This window comes from Amblyomma americanum, chromosome 6 (genome assembly GCF_052857255.1).
Source record: "Amblyomma americanum isolate KBUSLIRL-KWMA chromosome 6, ASM5285725v1, whole genome shotgun sequence".
In the NCBI taxonomy this organism is placed as follows: Eukaryota; Metazoa; Arthropoda; class Arachnida; order Ixodida; family Ixodidae; genus Amblyomma; species Amblyomma americanum.
Window position 1 is genome coordinate 73,470,991 of NC_135502.1, and position 17,409 is coordinate 73,488,399.

Below are 17,409 nucleotides of genomic sequence, written 5' to 3' on the forward strand. Positions count from 1 at the left end.
CAAGTACATGCGTTAGTTAGCATTGGTATCATCCCCCCCCCCCCTCCCTTGAACGGAGCAGCCTCTGCCACTTGGAGGTTCAGGCACCTTGCGAGCGGGCACCGGGAGCCATCAATTGCTGTGTGACACGCTCTATACCCACTCTTTCCACACCACACCCTCCCCATAGCTCGACTCTGATTGGTGGCCGCAGGGTCCTTCTCGCCACTCGTCGCTTCCCATCCTCTCTTCTTCTCTCTTTTCCCCTTTCCCTCACCTATCCTGAAAATGGAGAGGGAGATTTTGCTCTTCACACTGTGGCAGATGCCGACCAAGGCTTCGGACGGACGGATAGATTTTTTCCGACTCGAGGGCTCTAATGCTGACGCATTAGCAGTTGTTTAAGCACTTGTTAGTAGCGAACAGCATCTCAAGTGCGATCGAATTAGTTAAAAACGCTGAAGTATGTCCAGGTGTGTGCACATTCCGACTTTTTAATGCTAAAGCGTACAAACTGTATCAGCGCACTGAGGCAAAACTGCCTCCTCCGCTGTGTCAGGCGTTCTTGCTTTTCTGCATCCGTACCGGCGTGAAGTCGGGATCGATTTTTCTGCCCGAAGTACAGCAGGAACAGGTAGGGATAACTGGTCACGGGTGAAATTATTGAGAGCGCCGCAGCGCGAGCGAGACGAGGAAATCAGCCCAATTAACCAGAGCCCGTGACCCATGAAGACGCGGCCAGGGCGAGCAAGAAGACGATCGAGACGCAGGAGCTGCCGGGAATCGCGCGGAATGAGCAAAGGAAAAGAGAGGAGGAAAAAAGGAGAGTGTGCGAGGATCGTGCTAGCCCCGCTGCAGGGTACAACTGCCTCCTAGGAGGAAGAGGAAAGAACAGAGGAGAAAGAAGAAAAAGAGGGCGGCCAGAAAACAAAGCAGAGGCCAGGCTCCGCGCCCTGAGAGGAGCAAACGGGCTCAGGGAGCGATTCAATCGAATTCTTGGAGCCGGCAGAGAGCGCTGGCAACGGCGGCGGCACTCCTGCTGTGCCGCGCATTCTTCGGTATGCAAGTCTCGAAAGACCGCGAGTTTTCTGAAGAGGGCAGGAAGAACGAAAGAGAGAGTCCGCAGATCCCTGCACTCTGTCCTCTTCTCTTTCTTCTTTATTTCCTCATCTTCCTGGGGAAGAGACGAACAAGAGGGAAGAAGGGAAAAAGGTATCTGGAAAAGGAAAGGATAGATTGAAGGAAGAGGGAGGGAAGGGTAGAGTTTGGGTGTTGCGAATCCCAACGCTTTGCCTCTTTCTCTTCTTTCATTGTCTTCCTGGGGAAGAACTGAACCGGGAGGGAAGATGTGGCAAAATGGGGAACAGGGAAAGGAAGTGATAGGCGGATGGAAGAAAGAGAGCGTGTGAGAGTGGGTGGTGCGGAAGAGTCCTGTGGGCGTGTGGAACTACGGCGGCGGCAGGCACGCCATATACCGACGCCGCCTCTGGCTGTGGCGCAGCCGAGTCGTTAAGTAGAAAGCGGCGCGGCGAAAGCAACAAAAGTACATACGCATATTGTTTGCCGCGCGTCGCTTTCTCGGCGCGTGCTTCCAACTTTCCCGCGGCACGCACACCCTTTTGCCTCCCGCTGATCCTCTCCCTTTCCTCTCCCCTCCCTCCCTTTCTAGCCGCTCCATTCACCTCCGGGCGGGATTCTCCTTTGCAGCGCTCCCGCCATTTCGCACAGATGACTTACTTTGTATTCAGGTTGCAGAGGCACGAAAGGAGTTGAGGTGGGCTCTATATCTAGCGCTGTGAAACGGCGGCCGACCGGCGATGAAGAAGAGGGAAAGGAGGTTGGCGTATAAGATCGTTCTAGCGATTTTTCTGCCTTTCTTTTTCCCCCGTTTCTGCCTTATTCGGTACAATGCCGGAGTAAGTACTTTCCGACTACGGCCACGGGGCGAACGCCATTGGGAAGGCGCGCGAGCCTCGCTTCTTTACCTCATTATTATTATTATTATTGTCTTTCTTTTTCCACTTGACTGCTGGTATTTTCGTCTCTTCAATCGCCGCGGCGTCGTTTGTTCTTCTCCGGAATGTTTAGAGCCTTGCAAAAGCCGTGCAACTGAGGGCGCGATTGAAAAGTGATTTGCTGCGTGTAGGATAGTGTGGCAACGGGCCTCTCTCGATTTGCTGCTCCGCGCGTGTTTTGCCTGTCTCCACGTGATCTCTGGAGTACAGGTATTCGCGCCCCGCTCGCCGATGATGCAGCATACGTTAAATTCCACAACAAAACACCCCTGTTGAGAGATGAGATTTTATCGGGGTATCTGTGTAAAAGACCGAAACGGTGGTAAACGTGTCGGGATGGTGCTGTTTTTAGAGGAAACTTAGGCTGCCCATGTACTCTCAGGTTGCTCTGCATAACACAGGGTACAAAACATATACGTCCATCAAGGGTAACACTGGGAAGGAAGCGGATTTTTATGGCGCATAGGCATCTATGGCCAAGAAGCGCCATGACACAAGGTATTATTGATTTCTCAAGGTGAGGCCAAAGACCCATTTTTCTAGCATTTAACCCCAGATAAGCCGAGCACGAAGCCAGGGGAAATCATGTACCCATTGTATCACCGGTGGGTACCCGGCGTCACTGTGGATCGAACCCCACACATCTTGCATGAGAGGCGGATGTTCAACCACTTGGCCACTGCTGCGGTCGGGAACGAAGCGCTGATGAAGCACTCATTACGCACCCCTTAGGCTTCAGTTGCCATTAGACTATTATGGTTCATTACACTCACCTAAACCACACGTAAATAGTAAATAGGTAAGTTCGGCGCGGTCTTGATGCTTGTCAGCTGTCAGCTTAGTTAATTACAAACCTGAGCCGACTTCACATTGTTATTTTTTTACCTTGCCAAATGAGCATTGCGGATTAGACACGCCGCTTAGTTCGTCGGAAAATGGTAGGCAATGGAAGAAAGAAAACAAACAACCAACAAAGTGGCATCGCAGCTGGGAACCACAGTCACAAAAAGTGCGTACCAGAGCAGTGTAACACAATGACATAAGGGCTTAAAATGTCTTAAAACATGTACAAATGGTTAGCTTAAAAGAATTCCAATGCCTAGGTTTCAGGCACTATAGATGATGTAGGTATAGTAGCGGTATTAGCTGGCATTTGCGTATGTTAGGTAACCTTACGGATTAATAAAAACGGATTCCACTTTGTAACTGTTTGTTTGTAGTACGAAAAAGTAAAAAAAAAACTAAGCTAATATTAACGTAATGTGAAGGCAACGACTGCAAGAAATGTTATTGGAATTAACATTTCGCAGCAAGAATGACATTCCTTTGCTGCCCTGTAAAACGGTGAGCCTATAGTTCAGTGCGTCGCTCAGCGATATTTGTGCTGACATCTTCAGCAGCAGCAATTAAAGCATATTAGTGTATGAGTCTAATATACCGCTACCAGTAACTCCTTGCGGAGAAGCTGCTCGCTGGCTGTACAGGGCCTGGAGCCTAATCTGAAGGCGTTAGTAAGACTTACGTTTCGTTCCGAGTGGCTGAAAAGCCTTCAGAGTACGCTCCTGGAGCCTTCGTGGCTTGAAACCTTCGCGCTGAAAATAATTTATGAGTAAGCAAGAAATAATTAAAGCTCCAGGAGGCGAAAATTTTTCAGGCTGTAGTGTTCACCTTCCTCGTCGCAAGCATGCTGAATTTTTAAATAGCCACAGTGCATGTTGCGCTGCTCTTAAATCATTATTTTTGACTTCATTTGCGCACCCGTTTGTCGAGCGAGTGATAGCTCTCTTTTTCCTTCTCCAGCTAGCAGGAAGAATGCATTTTGTTACGTTGCATTTGTCATGAAAGGGTTCTCATTTTCGCGTGCTTTGTTTTCTTTTCCACATGACCATTATTCCATTTTCTCGTCGACTTGGTTTGTAACAAGAATTATTTACCAATCAGCCTTCTAACAAAATTACAGATTGACGTAATTTTGTAATTGTAATCGCAAAATAACAAAGAACGTAGACAATAGGACGGACGCTGCCCTGTCTCGTGTTTTCCCTCTCGTCCGCGTTCTTTCGCGCTTTTTTTCCGTCCATTAGCAATGTACCAACCAGCGCAGACAAAAGTCCTGATCTAACAAATTTAGTTGTCCGAATGTAACAGCAGTAACCAAAGGCTGAACGTACAGTCGCAGTCATAAGTTTATGAAACTCGACTTAAGCGATGAAATTTAGTTTGTTTGCATCCGAGGCACACTGAGCGAAACTGAATGGCACTGTTACACGAAAAGAAAGAGGCTGCATGAAGCTTTGCTATATACGCTGCGTGAAAATACGACGATGTTAAGTTTTCTTTCCCTAATTATTGCGTTCCAGTAATTTTTGCATGGGGGTGTACGTACCAAGCGTCATTGTGGCTTGGTGTAAAGAACAGGCACTTGAGAGAGAGAGTGAGAGAGAGAGAGAGAGTGCGTGCTTGCGTGCGTGCGTGAGCGAGCAAGCGAGCATACGCACTGTTATTCTGCACATGTACAGGTGAAATCAATACAGACAACGACACCTTATTAGCATGTAATAAACGATTAGCCCCCAGTACGAATGAGAACCTATGTTCTTTCGTTCTGAGTAGTTTTCATCTAGACGTACGATCTCTTTAGTGCCTTTTGAAGTTATGTGCAGAGGTAACTATATAAATTTGTTTCTTGAATTCTGGCTAATGAGTGTTCCGTTTCATGTTTCTCGTAACTCTTCGTTCTCATACCTCCTTTATTTGCCTTTTTTGTCCGCCTTATCCCCCAATACACGTTGTGGTTCTCAATTTATTAGTGGCCTTTTCGTGCAAAGATCTGCTATACAAACATTGACGCCAATGTATTCTGTTTTTCTCTCTCTCTAGTGCACTAGGAAGGGAGTCCGCGGTGCCCTGAACCTGTAAGTGCTTGCATTTTCTTGTACCTCTATTGGAACATGTACATAATTGGTTGCCTAAATGGGCGTCGGTAACGTGAATTTTCGCAGAGCTCTTCTTTCTTTGTCTATCAGGCTGCTTCCAGCTGCCTGATAGCGCCTTAATGGGGCATGTTAGCGATGGCTGAATGAAGTTTGGCTGACCAAAGTAACCATCGATAACCATTTCTTTGTTTACTTGGCGTCTCCAATACTTTCAGAACACTCTGTGCTCTTGGCTTACTCACTGGGCTTCGTTAATGTTTAATAAATAAAGAGGTTAGTAAAAAAATAAGTGCGGCGATACTTTCGCCTAGCGCAGCCATGCCGAATGGTGCCTTTAATTCAAAGAAATACGCAGTGGTGATCGCTGATCTTCACCACTTTTTAAGTAGCGCATAACTTTGTTTTATAACTTTGTTTTTATTAAGCCAACTAAGAGTAGAGATCTCCATTTTCTCTGTATGAAAGTCACCCACACATAATATAACATTCTAATATATACAGTAGACGTATACGATACAAATCGCCCACACATATTACGATATTCTAGTATACAGTAGACGTATACGACCGCAAAATGCGAGAGCAGCTGAAATGCTCTGCACAAAATGAAAAAAAAAAACGTCACCAGGATTGAAGAGTGAAAAGTGTACTTGTTTTCTGGATTCGGTTAATGAAGGCACGCATTTCAACACGTGGTGTACTGAAATAAATAAACAAATATATAAATAAATCGTTGTTCTCATTTCGGGCCTGCCCAGTACTGTTTGTCCATCCTGTCCCGCTATAGACGAGAGATAACGTCCTATGACGCACTTGTCGAACCGTGGCAACTCGAAAAAGACAGAGCTGTCTGCTGCGCCGCTGAGAGGAACACGGGTATAAAAGAAAGAAGAAACGCCTTGAGTAAATGGGGCTATCTCAGCGCTCCTTAAAGAAACATCTGCGTCGCATTAAACGCTTTGGAGCGTGGCGTGCTTCGAGGAGGAAGCATGACTTTTCAAGCACGGGACCAGGAGGAGGCTGTATGTTTCAATTAGTCGGAGCGGTGCGCAGAGTTAAGCAAAGCAAGCGCGGAAGGAAGGGAGAAAGGAATGGACAAATAAAATGCTCGGAGCAACGCAGGGAGGCCCGGCGCCGCGATAAGGGACGATGGATGGGCTCCTGTTGACGTTCGGCACGAATTCTGTTTATGCCGGGCGCTTGTATCGAAATGAGCCATCCGCCGAGGGGTGGAGTCGTTGCGGGTGCGCCTATCTGTTCTTCGCAATTTCAATCGAGCGGCTCCCGAGCCGCTCGCGATACAGCGTGTAAGACACGTCAGTAATAAAACGCACGCCGCCGGTCCGAGCCCCGCAGATAAGACGCTCGTTTCTTGACGTAACTGCAGACACGCCCATGCAGGTGCATTAAGGATCTCCCTCTACGAGAACACCGCTGCTGCACGCTTATCACATTCTCAGGTGCATGGGACATTTTAGGAGCACTGGGCTTGGCTCCTTGCCTTTGCTGCCCCGCTCTTAATTTTTATGTCGTTTCGGGACGTCCCGCCGCCGGAGAAGGCGCGATTAGTTTAAAAGCGTGTGTGCTGCAGAGCTGTAGAGGAAGGCTGGGTGAAATAAACTGCTTCACGGAGAAGTAGATAAAGGTCGGGTGAGGCTTGTTCTGAAAGAGAAGGAGCTTTTTGTACCCGAACTTTATCGCCCAGCTGATACCGTAGCGTTCGCTACAGCTGGAAGCTGGCCCATGCTGTACAAGATGGCGCTTATCTGAAACCTTACAAATCGACGAGCAGGTTTGAGACGTGCCTACAGATTCTACTTTTCTTTCACGAACAGAGAGTGGGAAGACAATTCTCAAGGGACAGTTTAATCGGTGCACACCTACAGAGGTATATTTAAGCTTGCTATGAGCTTCGCTCAACCTTGCTAATAACCTTTCGATTCCAAATGCTCAGCTATTATCAGAACATCGATTTGAGATGCGCCCCATAAAGTGGTTTACGGAGTTTTCATTTTATATTAGTATACCGATAGCAGTAAAAGATAACGGGGTGAAGGGGAAATAGCCGAAAAAGAGGAAAAACTCGTTACAGTGAACTTTACTGGGGGGGGGGGGGGGGGGGGTCTAATATAACGTAGCTAGACTTCCAACCCACATGATCAAACTGGACTATTTTAAATAGCCTTAAGAACAGGCGAAGTTTATCCAGCACACGCATACACACGGAGAAGAGTGGCTTAAAGACCGTCCTACCACCAACTCGAAGGTGAAGCGCCGCGTGCATAAAAGTCGTTAACGCAAATAAACTCGCTCCGGGTGTTATGCCACCGCGCGGCTGTAGAACACGATTATATATTTCGGCCTGGCGCTATCTTGCATCTAAACTGCGCTCAAGTCAGACCTCTGGCCTATGTTTTAGCGCAGTCTTAGGGCTTCGCCTGACCTCCTGACTTACCGCAAAGTAGATTGCAGCCTCTGGGGGATCGCCTTACCTCTCCGACGGGCCTGCAAGAAGAGCAAAAGGGAATGAGCGGTGAGCCGAGAGGCGCTGGATGGAGATAACTCGGCAGCCGCGCCGCAAAAAACAGACGTGTGCAGGGGCGCGAGCAGCATTGCGCAACAAGCCAGCAGTCGGGTATTCTGCGCCAGAGGTTCTGGACCAGGGGTTCGCGTTGTGGAGAGGGGTGGGGAGGATGTCTCGCGTAATAAAGAGCCTGCCTGGCTGCGGCCGCCTCTGCAGACGCGTTATCGCGCCATAATGCCGTGTTGCTCGCCTGTGCACCGCAAGCCGACGCTGCCGCCAGCTCGGAAGCGCTCATTAAACACGTCGTCGCGATACGGCGTAGATTAGGGCCTATTCAAGCGCGGCGCCGCCGCCGCCAGCGCCTCGAGAACGCTGGCCGGCGACACTGCGGAGGTGCCGATAAGGAAAGCTTCCCGACGCATCGGACGCCTCCCTCGACCCGTCTCTCTCTCTCCTTTCTTCCCCACGCCCCCTTCCTGTCTCCTCCCAACACCCCTAACCAACACGCACTCAGCGTGCTCTGGCACTTGCCCAGGGCTTGGCTTGGCTCGGCTCGGCTCTACTTGGCTTGGCTCGCGCTCCCTTCATTGCGCGCACGCGCTCGGTAGCGCGCCCTGCTATCAGGTTTGTCGGAGTTAATTAAAAGTTGCAGAATTTACCCAAGCATTCGAGGAGAAGACCTTGGCTATATCGCCCATCGCGCTCGCAGAGTCTTTCATACACCTCCACTTTCTCCCTCACCCTTTCCTCCTCCCGTCTCCCCAGCTTCACACACCCCTGCGCACTTCTGCAGCCTCTTGCGGCCCCCTCGTCGTCGCTTCGCTGCGCTGTCCCCTCCTTTCAGGCTTTCGCAACCAAGCGCCCTGGTGTCCGCGAGTTGAAAAGTACTCGCGTTTCGAGTGTCGGTCTCTAGCGGCGCAATAGCCTGCGTTTCCCATTGCCGCCGCGAAATAAATGAACTGTTGGAATGCGAGCGATAGCGGCTGCATCGTATCTGAGCTCGTGTTGTGTGCGCTCGAGTTTGCCCCGTTGTTCTGCGGTCGGCCACGCTTTGTGAGTGCAAGCACAGAAGGCCTGCTTTCTGTAAACCCGAACCGTATAAATATTGCCCTTTGCGGAAGTTGAACAGTTGCAGGCGCCGCACATTTCAGTCCTTTATTGTCCGGGCATCGCGTGAGTACGGCGTTATAGACTGTTCAGTTTTTTTTTTTTCGCGTTTTAGATAGTGGGCTTTTTTATATGAGATGAAAGTGGAAAGGGCGGAAATAGTCATCGCCAGTGGCGGAATACGGCCCAGTATGCGGCTGTTGAGGTCTTCCCCACGACTCCATGCTTCCGAAGATGCCCGCGAAGTACGATTGGAACGCGTCGTCGTCGAGGTACTCTCTGATGCCGCTCAAAGTGTTGCGTTCCGCCCACGAAACAGCCGCTGATTTCACTTCTAAAAGGTGAAGTCATTTTTAGACTGGCCCGCCACCTGGTGTCGCGCAGTATTGGGGGTTGCTAGCGGCTTCCTAGATATGGATATGACGTGATAGGGTCCTGTCTGTTCATGCGACGTGGAACGGAGGCGAAGTTGTTGTTGTTGAGGCTGTTGCCGCTGAGCGAGTGGCACGTGTTAAGGGAGTGCCATTTTTATTTCAATCACTTCGTCTTCTTCGCTTCGTGCGTCACGAAGATTTTGCTGCTCACTGAACCCAGCAAGTCATTCCAGTATGTCTTTTCGTAACAACAATAACAAGAAAGCCTTTTCTGTGTGATCGGTTAGCGTGCGTCGAATACAGAACTTATTTCAAAGGTGTAATGTCGAAGCAAGAGATCTGTTTTCATATTTGTAAAGGTGCACGGTATATGTTCTTTGGTTAATTGAATTTCGGTCATATACAGTGGTAACAGGGCATCAGACGTGTGTGCTTGCAGAGTAGTAGTGTGACGATATTGTTTTTACTGCGGAGGTTAGCAGATCGTACCGGGAGCGTACTTAGACACTCTAGTTTGTCTAATAAACCGGTTCCACTTGTATATGTGGTCTGCTTGCCAGCTGTTGTTGCTCTGTTTGTTCATTCCTTAACGCTGAGCGTTATCGTGAAGTCGTGAAATGGTGGCTCACATCTCTCTATAGTCGGATACAAGTCAAGGACGGAGTGGCAAATGCTCATGGGAAAGGACTTTCCAGCAAATGGCGTCGACCAATTCTCCTCCTTAACAGATTCTTTCCCTCTCCCCTTCTCTCCATTGACCGATCCCCTTGAACCTGCTAGCGTGAAATCGCAGGGGGTGGCAAATGAATGGGAAATAAGCACGGCTTAATGGGATTAACCGTGGCGTCATCAAAATTGATCGACGCCGTTGGCTGGAGGGCCTCCTCTTAGAATCATCTTCCGCTTCGTTCTTGAGTTGTATCCGACAATAACAAATGCATATCCAAGCTGATGGAGGCGAAGTGCTAGTGGCCCATGTACTGTGCGATGTCACCGTTGTTCACCGGGTTGTGTTCACCGGAGCACAGTATATGCGTAGCCTTGACATAGTAGCTGCGCGAAAGTAACTGTGAAGAGACACTGAATTAGCAATAGGAGACGACTGCCACTGATTCTACGCCATCTGAGCCTTCTTATAGCCATATACGTACGTCTAATTCATGGCTAGAGAACAGCTTTACATATGGTGCAAAAAGAAGTGGGTTGAGTAAATCCTAAATTCTTCGTCTTGTGGTTCGAGGCGAAATCTGTGCAGTGCTGTTCAAAAGCTGGCGCGGAATGCGTTTATTGAAATCCTCTGGAGTAACTACTGTCCACAGCATCGGGCCGTAAAAGGGAATAACGCCGGTCAGGCGGCTTTGTGCGGGAATCGAGAGCCGCCGCCATAAATGTTCACCACTTACGCCGTTGCTGCTCGTAAAAGGGTTAAGCAAGATGGACAAGCGAGGCAGCGTGTGTCAGCGCGGAGAGCCGGGATCACACACGGCACCTTTTGCGTCGTGTTTCCTGAAGAGTGTTTTGTGTGCCCCGGAACAACAAGCCGCCTTGACCTTGGCGCTGCAGCTTCTCAGACCACAAGCTTGTCTTTTGCGCGTCTCTCTTATCATAACTTTGCACAGCCTCGGAATATACGCGCCTATGTTGAGACCTTTCTTCGAGACCGCTCGAAGAGTGTCTTCCGCCTTATCAGAACATAGAAGGTTAATAATTTAGGTTGGCAGTGCTTCCGCTTACGACTTATAGTGTTGTAAACGCTGTTCGCAATGTCTATGAATTAGATCTTAGTATTCTTAGGATAGAATTCAAAAGGTCTGAAACTCGGCGTAGACACTCCAGAGAAGAAGTTTGCGTCAGAAAAAAAAAGAATAGTAATTGCTGTGTCTTAGTTTCGTCGGCACAGCGAAGCTCTTTTAAAGAGCTCATCAAGCTTCTTTTCCAAAGCTTCTTTTCAAGATGGCTACTACAGGGTTACCCCAGTACATGCGGGCAGCGCAAAGTGCAGGACACGTCGGTGTTCACAATTTGAAAACAACAGAAAGCTGGCACGAACAATGTGCTGGGCTCGTAACTTCCCTTCGTGTTTGGTTAGGAGAAGACAACGTCTCCCAAATCGAGCTTGAAGGAAGTTCTTTTCTGTCCCCCGTACTCGTTCAATTACGCACCTAAACCGACAGTTCCGCACTGAAAGACACGTAATTAAAGTTTTACGTTGGAAACGAGGACCAAACCTAAGTTGATTGTGCTCGGGGTTTTGGGACCGGCAGACTTCGTTAGCGGCTAGGAGTCGGCCCTCCCTCCGGAGGGGTGTGACAAGGGGCGCCGAGACACAGGACACGAGACACGGGGGCCGCAAAAGAAAGGGCGCACCACTCAGGTCGGAATCCCTGGTTCGACCAACCAGAGAGAGTCGGGGTCGAGTGGAACTGCAGGTGGTAGCAGTGGTGATTGCCAAGTGGGAGAGGAGGTCTTCGACACGCGCCGCCACCGCGACCAACGTGCACGGAATCGACCGGACAGATGATCCGCAGAGGCAGCGGATCATTAGTTGAGGATTAAAGGCGCGGGCGGGCGTCCTCTCCTCCCTTCCTCTCCTCCTTTTTCCCTCTCTTTTCGTTCTATTTCTTCTCGACCTGCACACCACGTTTCCTCCCTTTGCTTCCCAGCTAAAACGCTGTGTTGTGACAGCCTTTAGCTCGGGATAAGCTTCGCTAAAAGAGGAGGAAACAACGCTCGGAAAAGGCTGAGTGTCGAACGAAGTCGGTAAATAGCGAAAATACAGAAAAGTGAAATAAGAGATAGCCGCTGCTAAGACGGCCTGAGAAAAGAGGCTTGGCTCCTCTCCATCCTTAAAGCCCCGGCGGAGAGCATCGACTTCTGGCGGCTGCTGCCGTAGCCGCGGGGATTTCAAGTGGCGGGGAAAGAACTTTGTGATTCGGGTTACAGCGTGGGGAGCAGTGCCCCGCTGCCTCTGTAAAAGGAGGTATAACAAGCTTGTGCCAAAAAGCAGATTTGAGGGACCGTAACGACGGACTTTTACAAGTTGACGCGCAATTGGTCGAAAGCCCGCTTTTGTGCCCGCGCGGCGGCGCTCAACGCCCGTTTTCTGGCACGTGTGTGTGTAGGTGTGGGTGTGCGTGCGTGTGTTTGGAGAGAGGCGGATTTTGCTAAGCCTGCAGCCTGTTCTTGCGATACAGTAGGCAAGGAGATTTGCTTTGAAATAACCTTTTCTCCTTTTTTTTAGCCGGGAAAGTTCACGTGAGAGTATGATTGTTTAATGCTTGTTTTCTTCAGCACAGTTATCTGATGGTTTTTACCGGTGTATATGTATTGGCTTAATTAAAATTAAAAAAGTAACTGCCTCGAGTTCGTTTTGAACGACCTTATTCTGGATGATTTCGAGATAAACAACGATGCCTCCTTAGTGTAGGTGGAAATAATTAATTCATTCAGGATATGGATAATTATCATGGAATTTATTTAGAATAATTAAAACTTGCATGTTTCAAGTATAATTTGCAAGCATTTGTCCTCTGTGGTACTTGAAATGCGTTTTTTTTTATTTTGATGGTTATGACTGACCTGAGACGCGTTTTCCAGTCCACGACTATTAAAGGTAACCCTCGTATTTGTTCTCTTAACCTTTCAATCTTTTGCTAGTTCCCAATTAAGGCACGACTTCAGCTAGTGCTTGTGCAAGGCCTAATAAATGTAATTGACGTGAAATTGGAAACAATAGCGGGTACCACTTATACCAAAAATATCAACCTCACTTCGTCAGCCAGAACAGTTGTGAACCGTGCCCTAGCGTGGGAGCGCTTTCTACTGACTTGCACCAACTATAGGTCATAGCAGACGCGGCTTGAAGTTGTTTCCTACGCGCCCTTTGCTATAGTGCGTCAGACCATTTTTCTTGTATTTTGTAGCGATAGCTACATTACGGTAGCATTTCGAGCCTTCAGCGTGGCGGCGCCGCCACGCTGTCACGTGGTTGGTCACGTGGTGCGGATCAGCTGCCGGCGACGCGGTGCCGTGGCTGATCACGTGGTTGGTCACGTGACCAAGTTCCACTCAGCCAGCTGCAGCTATCGCGTCACTCCAGGTTTCACCAGACTTAAACCACCGCCATTTTTTAAATTTTATTTTGCGCAAAAGGAAATCACTGCGTTTTATATTATGCGCCATAGAACACATCCGCTTCCGCGTCTATAAACACCGTTACCCCCTTTATCGTTGAGGCTGATGCCTTTGCGGGATCCTGCAAATGCGCCGTGTCGAATTTCTGAAATCCCCGAAGTAAACAACGCGTTTCTCCGGCTTACTTGTCGTGTGTTGTTCACTTTGTTCCGTCCGAGGATAAAGGGGTGCGCATGCATCTCTGTCCGTTCGTACGCACTGCTGTCCCAAAATAACTCCATGCCTGTAAGAAGCCGTTTATTCTACATTTTCGGTAATATATACATGCCGTTTTACTGAACTTCGACAACAAATCGATTCGCGCAGCTTATCCTGTTTGGCGCACAGTCTGATGGTTAAAGCGTCGATGCATCCGCCGTCGAACTTCCTAAGCACGGTAGTCGAAACCCATTTTCGAGAGTACAAATAGTCAACAACAAGGAGCAGCAAGTAATCTTTCTCTATCGCGGAGAGCAGTGTTGAAAAGCCTTCGTACTGTCACCTAAAATCTACTTTCGCTCTCCCAACTTGAAGGTCTCTTCACAGAACAAGAGTCGCTGGGTGAGTTGCACATCGAATAATCGCAGAATTTTAGTAACAGATGGTACATAAACACTGAACTCAGTTCGCGAGGCGCTGGTGGCATCGTGGCTAATGCACCTCAAGGTTGCTGTGCACTTCTGCTGCTACGAGATATTACATTTTTTGCTGCGTCATATGAAGAGCCAAGGGTAATGCGAGCTATGAATAAAAAAGAAACATGTAAGCACCCATACGCATGGCATTAAAGTATATATAACAGTCCGCACTTAGGCAAGACGAAAGTGTGCATGTGGCGTTTTTTTTTTTAACATTCCTGTATGGCCGATTTACTACCGATCGGGAGGGCAAGCGACCTGGCAATACTTTTAATTCCTTTGTTTAATTTTCTTCATTCGTACGAAGACAGCTTGTTTGCGAAAAAGAGAAAAGGAGGTAAGGTAGGCCAAAACCTATTGGGTTTTCTTGTCTAGCGTTTGCTCCTCGGCTGTCTGACTAACTCACTCACGCTGACGCTAGCCACGTGCAGTCAGTTCCTTTTATACTCAGCTGAACAGCTTTGTGCGCAAAACCAAACTCCTCGAAATTGATAAGTGATCAAAGCAGACATACTACACGTAACTAACACTCAATTTGATAGTTCGCCGAATCTCGCATCACATAGTGACGATGAAAAATAAAGACGTGTAAAGCCAGAAGCTTCGAACCAATTTTCCCGGTGCGAAGAGTGAAGGGAAGGAAAGAAAGGTAGCCGGAGTTAGCGGAGAGGTAGAAGGTGGAAGCAGGAAGAATACGGCCCGCAGTGGTATTGATCAGCTGACCGAGCAAACGGAAAGGGTTCACAAAGAACTACCGGAGGGAAAGGGGAAGAGGGAGAGGGGGTGTGAGAGCACAAAAGTGTTGGAAAAACAGATGCGGAGGCTGGGAAAAGCCATCAGTTGGAGCCGCGCGCTCACGGCGCTCGAAGCGGACCAGTCCAATCGTGGCGGCGTCGTTAATCAGTGCCAAAGACACAAGCGGGCGCAAGCTACCTGGGAATCTAATTGAAATGGCTCAGCGCGCGGCCTGACTGCCCGCCTGGCTGCTGTCTAAGCCGGTCGTTCACGCGTCTCATTGGCTTCGCCGACAGGTCTGTCTCGACCTCCTCCTCCTCGCCCGTCCTCCTCCTTTCAATCCTTTCTTTCGTTTTATTTTTCTGTAGACGTCGGCGCTGACGCTCTCAGGACTCGGTATCGAACTTTCTCGTGGGGCTACGTACACTTTGTTTCCGAATAGGAAGGGCCTCCACTCACCTGGGAGCCTCGGCTGACATGGCGCCTGACTGGAAATGTGCCACAAGAAAAAAAGAATAAAGAAGTCGGTTCGGAAGAATAGGCAGTGATATTTAGAGAATAGGAACAGACAGAAGAAAAATAGAACAGGCTTTCACTGGCATGACGCATGGCTGAGAATGCGGACAGGAAAAAAATATTATATTCGAAGGAAAAGGAGCAGTTGCTGAAGAGGAACACAAAAAATAATATAACAGAGCTAAAATCGGGCAATAGCAATAGCTGCCCTTCGAGATAATAGGAAAGATTAAAAAGCACGGACCTGTGTACACTAGTTTTCTTTATGTGGTATAGGACCTTATTGCCAAAAACGGTATTTATATCGTAATTTTCATTCACAGCGTTTTTTTTTAAGTATTTGTTCTCAAGTATACTTTCGTGCCTTGGTTCCTTTCTTCTCCAGCGACAGCAACTAGCCAGACTATAGAGTACTACGGAGTTACAAGCATTTCGTTCCCAAAGAACAGAATACAAAGATCGTACTCCCTCACTATAATTCATTTCCCCTATTACGTACTTCTTTTTCCCCCGCAAACTAAAACGAAGAAAAAGGCGAAAACAGCGCATTTAAATTCAGCTTGAAGAAACAAGATAATGTTCATTTCTGGCCAATCTTATAGGCTGAACAAACGCACGGCTGCATTACGGTTGCGATAAGAAAACGGCGCAACAATGCGTGTTGGCGGTGAATCCTGAACGACCATCGGAGCCGGTAGGCTCGAAAGTGGACTTGAACTGACTAGCCAGTAATGCACTTCCCAAACGGTTAGCGCACTCTTGCTTTACACACCGAGCACGTATTTCCTCCGCCGGGAAGGTTACCACTATATATGAGAGTCAGCGCCACACACACTTCGCAAAATGAAAAGGGAAGGTATAGAATGGGGATTCAAATAAACCCTCTAGGCATAACAGCGTCATTTTTGTTAAACCGCTGCTTCAAGAGAGAGAGAGAGTAGCATGTTTGCTCAACGTCTGGCGGCAGTATACTGGAGTAAATTCCTAGCGTCTTTATAGAGTGCTCAGCTAGGAGGATTCACTAACGGCTAACGCACTAGCATCTCTAGAGAGTGCTCAGCTAGGAGGAACCACTAACGGCTAACGCACTAGCGTCTTTTAGAGTGCTCAGCTAGGAGGAGCCAATAACGGCGAACGCACTAGCGTCTTTATAGAGTGCTCAGCTAGGAGGATTCACTAACGGCTGGCGCACGTAGGTGTTTAAAAGGAGTGATCCATTTCGTTCCGGGACTGGTGGGGGGGGGGGGGGGGGGGCATGAATGAGGCGGGAGGTGAGGTAAAAGATGGTTTCGTTTCAGTTTCTCAAAATGAGCGCAAAAGAAAAAAAAGAAAAAAAGACAGGCTTGTCTCTCTCTATTCAGCGCTGCCCCAGCTGGGCTCCAGCAACAGCGCCCGATTAACAAGAGCCGCCCGCATCGTTAGTTTCCGACCCGGCGCTGGAAACGCGAGAGAAACAGCCGAGAAGAATGGGCGGAAAAGACGGGGCGCAGTGCTGAGCGGCGGCGCTCGGAAGTTTGCTAGAGCTCGTCAGTTTTTGTTCGAGGCAGAGCTAACGGCCAGCTATGAAGGGTAGCGACGCAAAGGGGAGAGAGAGCGAGAGAGAAAGAGAGAGAAGGAAGAACAAAGCATTAAAGAGTCTGCGTATGCATGCGGGCCTGTCTGGTCAAATGGAGAGAACGCGCGCGCTGGATGCTTGCGTCGCTTCCTGGAACGCCGAGCTCTCCTCGGCGGCAGGGATAAGCCGCCGGTCCCGGTCGACTCCGCGAGCGTCCATTACGAGTCGGTAATGGCCGACGCTTCATGTTTACGCTGGCGGCCCTGTTGCCCCGGCGCTCCGCTTGTGTTGCTGCTACTCCTCTTGTTACTTCTGGTGTGGCTGCCCGGTCTGCGCGATGAGTTTTGAGGAGAGCGCACCCAGCGCGACCTTGCGGAGTTGGTGCGTTCGACCGAAGGGTATGTGTGGGGTTGTTGGTAGTGCGTGCCGTTTGCTGCTTCTGTCGGTGTTTCCACTCGGTGATCGCGTGTGATCGATGGCGCGCTTAACAAATGAATCCCGCTGGTCGTCGGTGCTCGCTCGCCCATCGTTGTCGGTGTCTCTCTTGCATCGTGATATGCTGGGTGGGAGCCGGAAAACGACACGTGCTGAGCGGTCATTTGTTTCCTCGGCTTGTTCTCTGTTTTCGCTTTGATGAAAAGAGCGAAAGAGAAAGAGAGAAAGGGAGTTGCATGTAACGCTTTCAGAATGGTTTTCAATGGTAGACGGTGAGTAAATGCAGTTTCGAAAGTTTCAGCTGCTACAAAGTTTGGCGAGCGATTGATTTCGCCGAGTTGTTCGGTCTTTGCCGGTGAAACACCTGCGAGCGAAATTTGGCTGCTTGGAACGCCGCGGGACTGAATGCAAAAAGCAAAGGA

General features: G+C 49.0%; 1 protein-coding gene across 2 annotated transcripts in view; it reads left to right on the top strand.

Annotated features, from left to right (window-relative positions):
• The window catches only part of LOC144093691 (irregular chiasm C-roughest protein-like), a 333,374-nt gene that overhangs the window by 76,317 nt on the left and 239,648 nt on the right, over positions 1 to 17,409 (top strand). Inside the window, exon 2 of one of the 2 annotated variants that reach the window (XM_077627282.1) lies at positions 4,875 to 4,909. The gene's annotated coding sequence lies outside the window, so the exon portion shown is untranslated. Of the gene's footprint in view, positions 1 to 4,874; positions 4,914 to 17,409 lie in introns of both variants that reach the window. The other variant, XM_077627283.1, reaches the window with a different exon arrangement.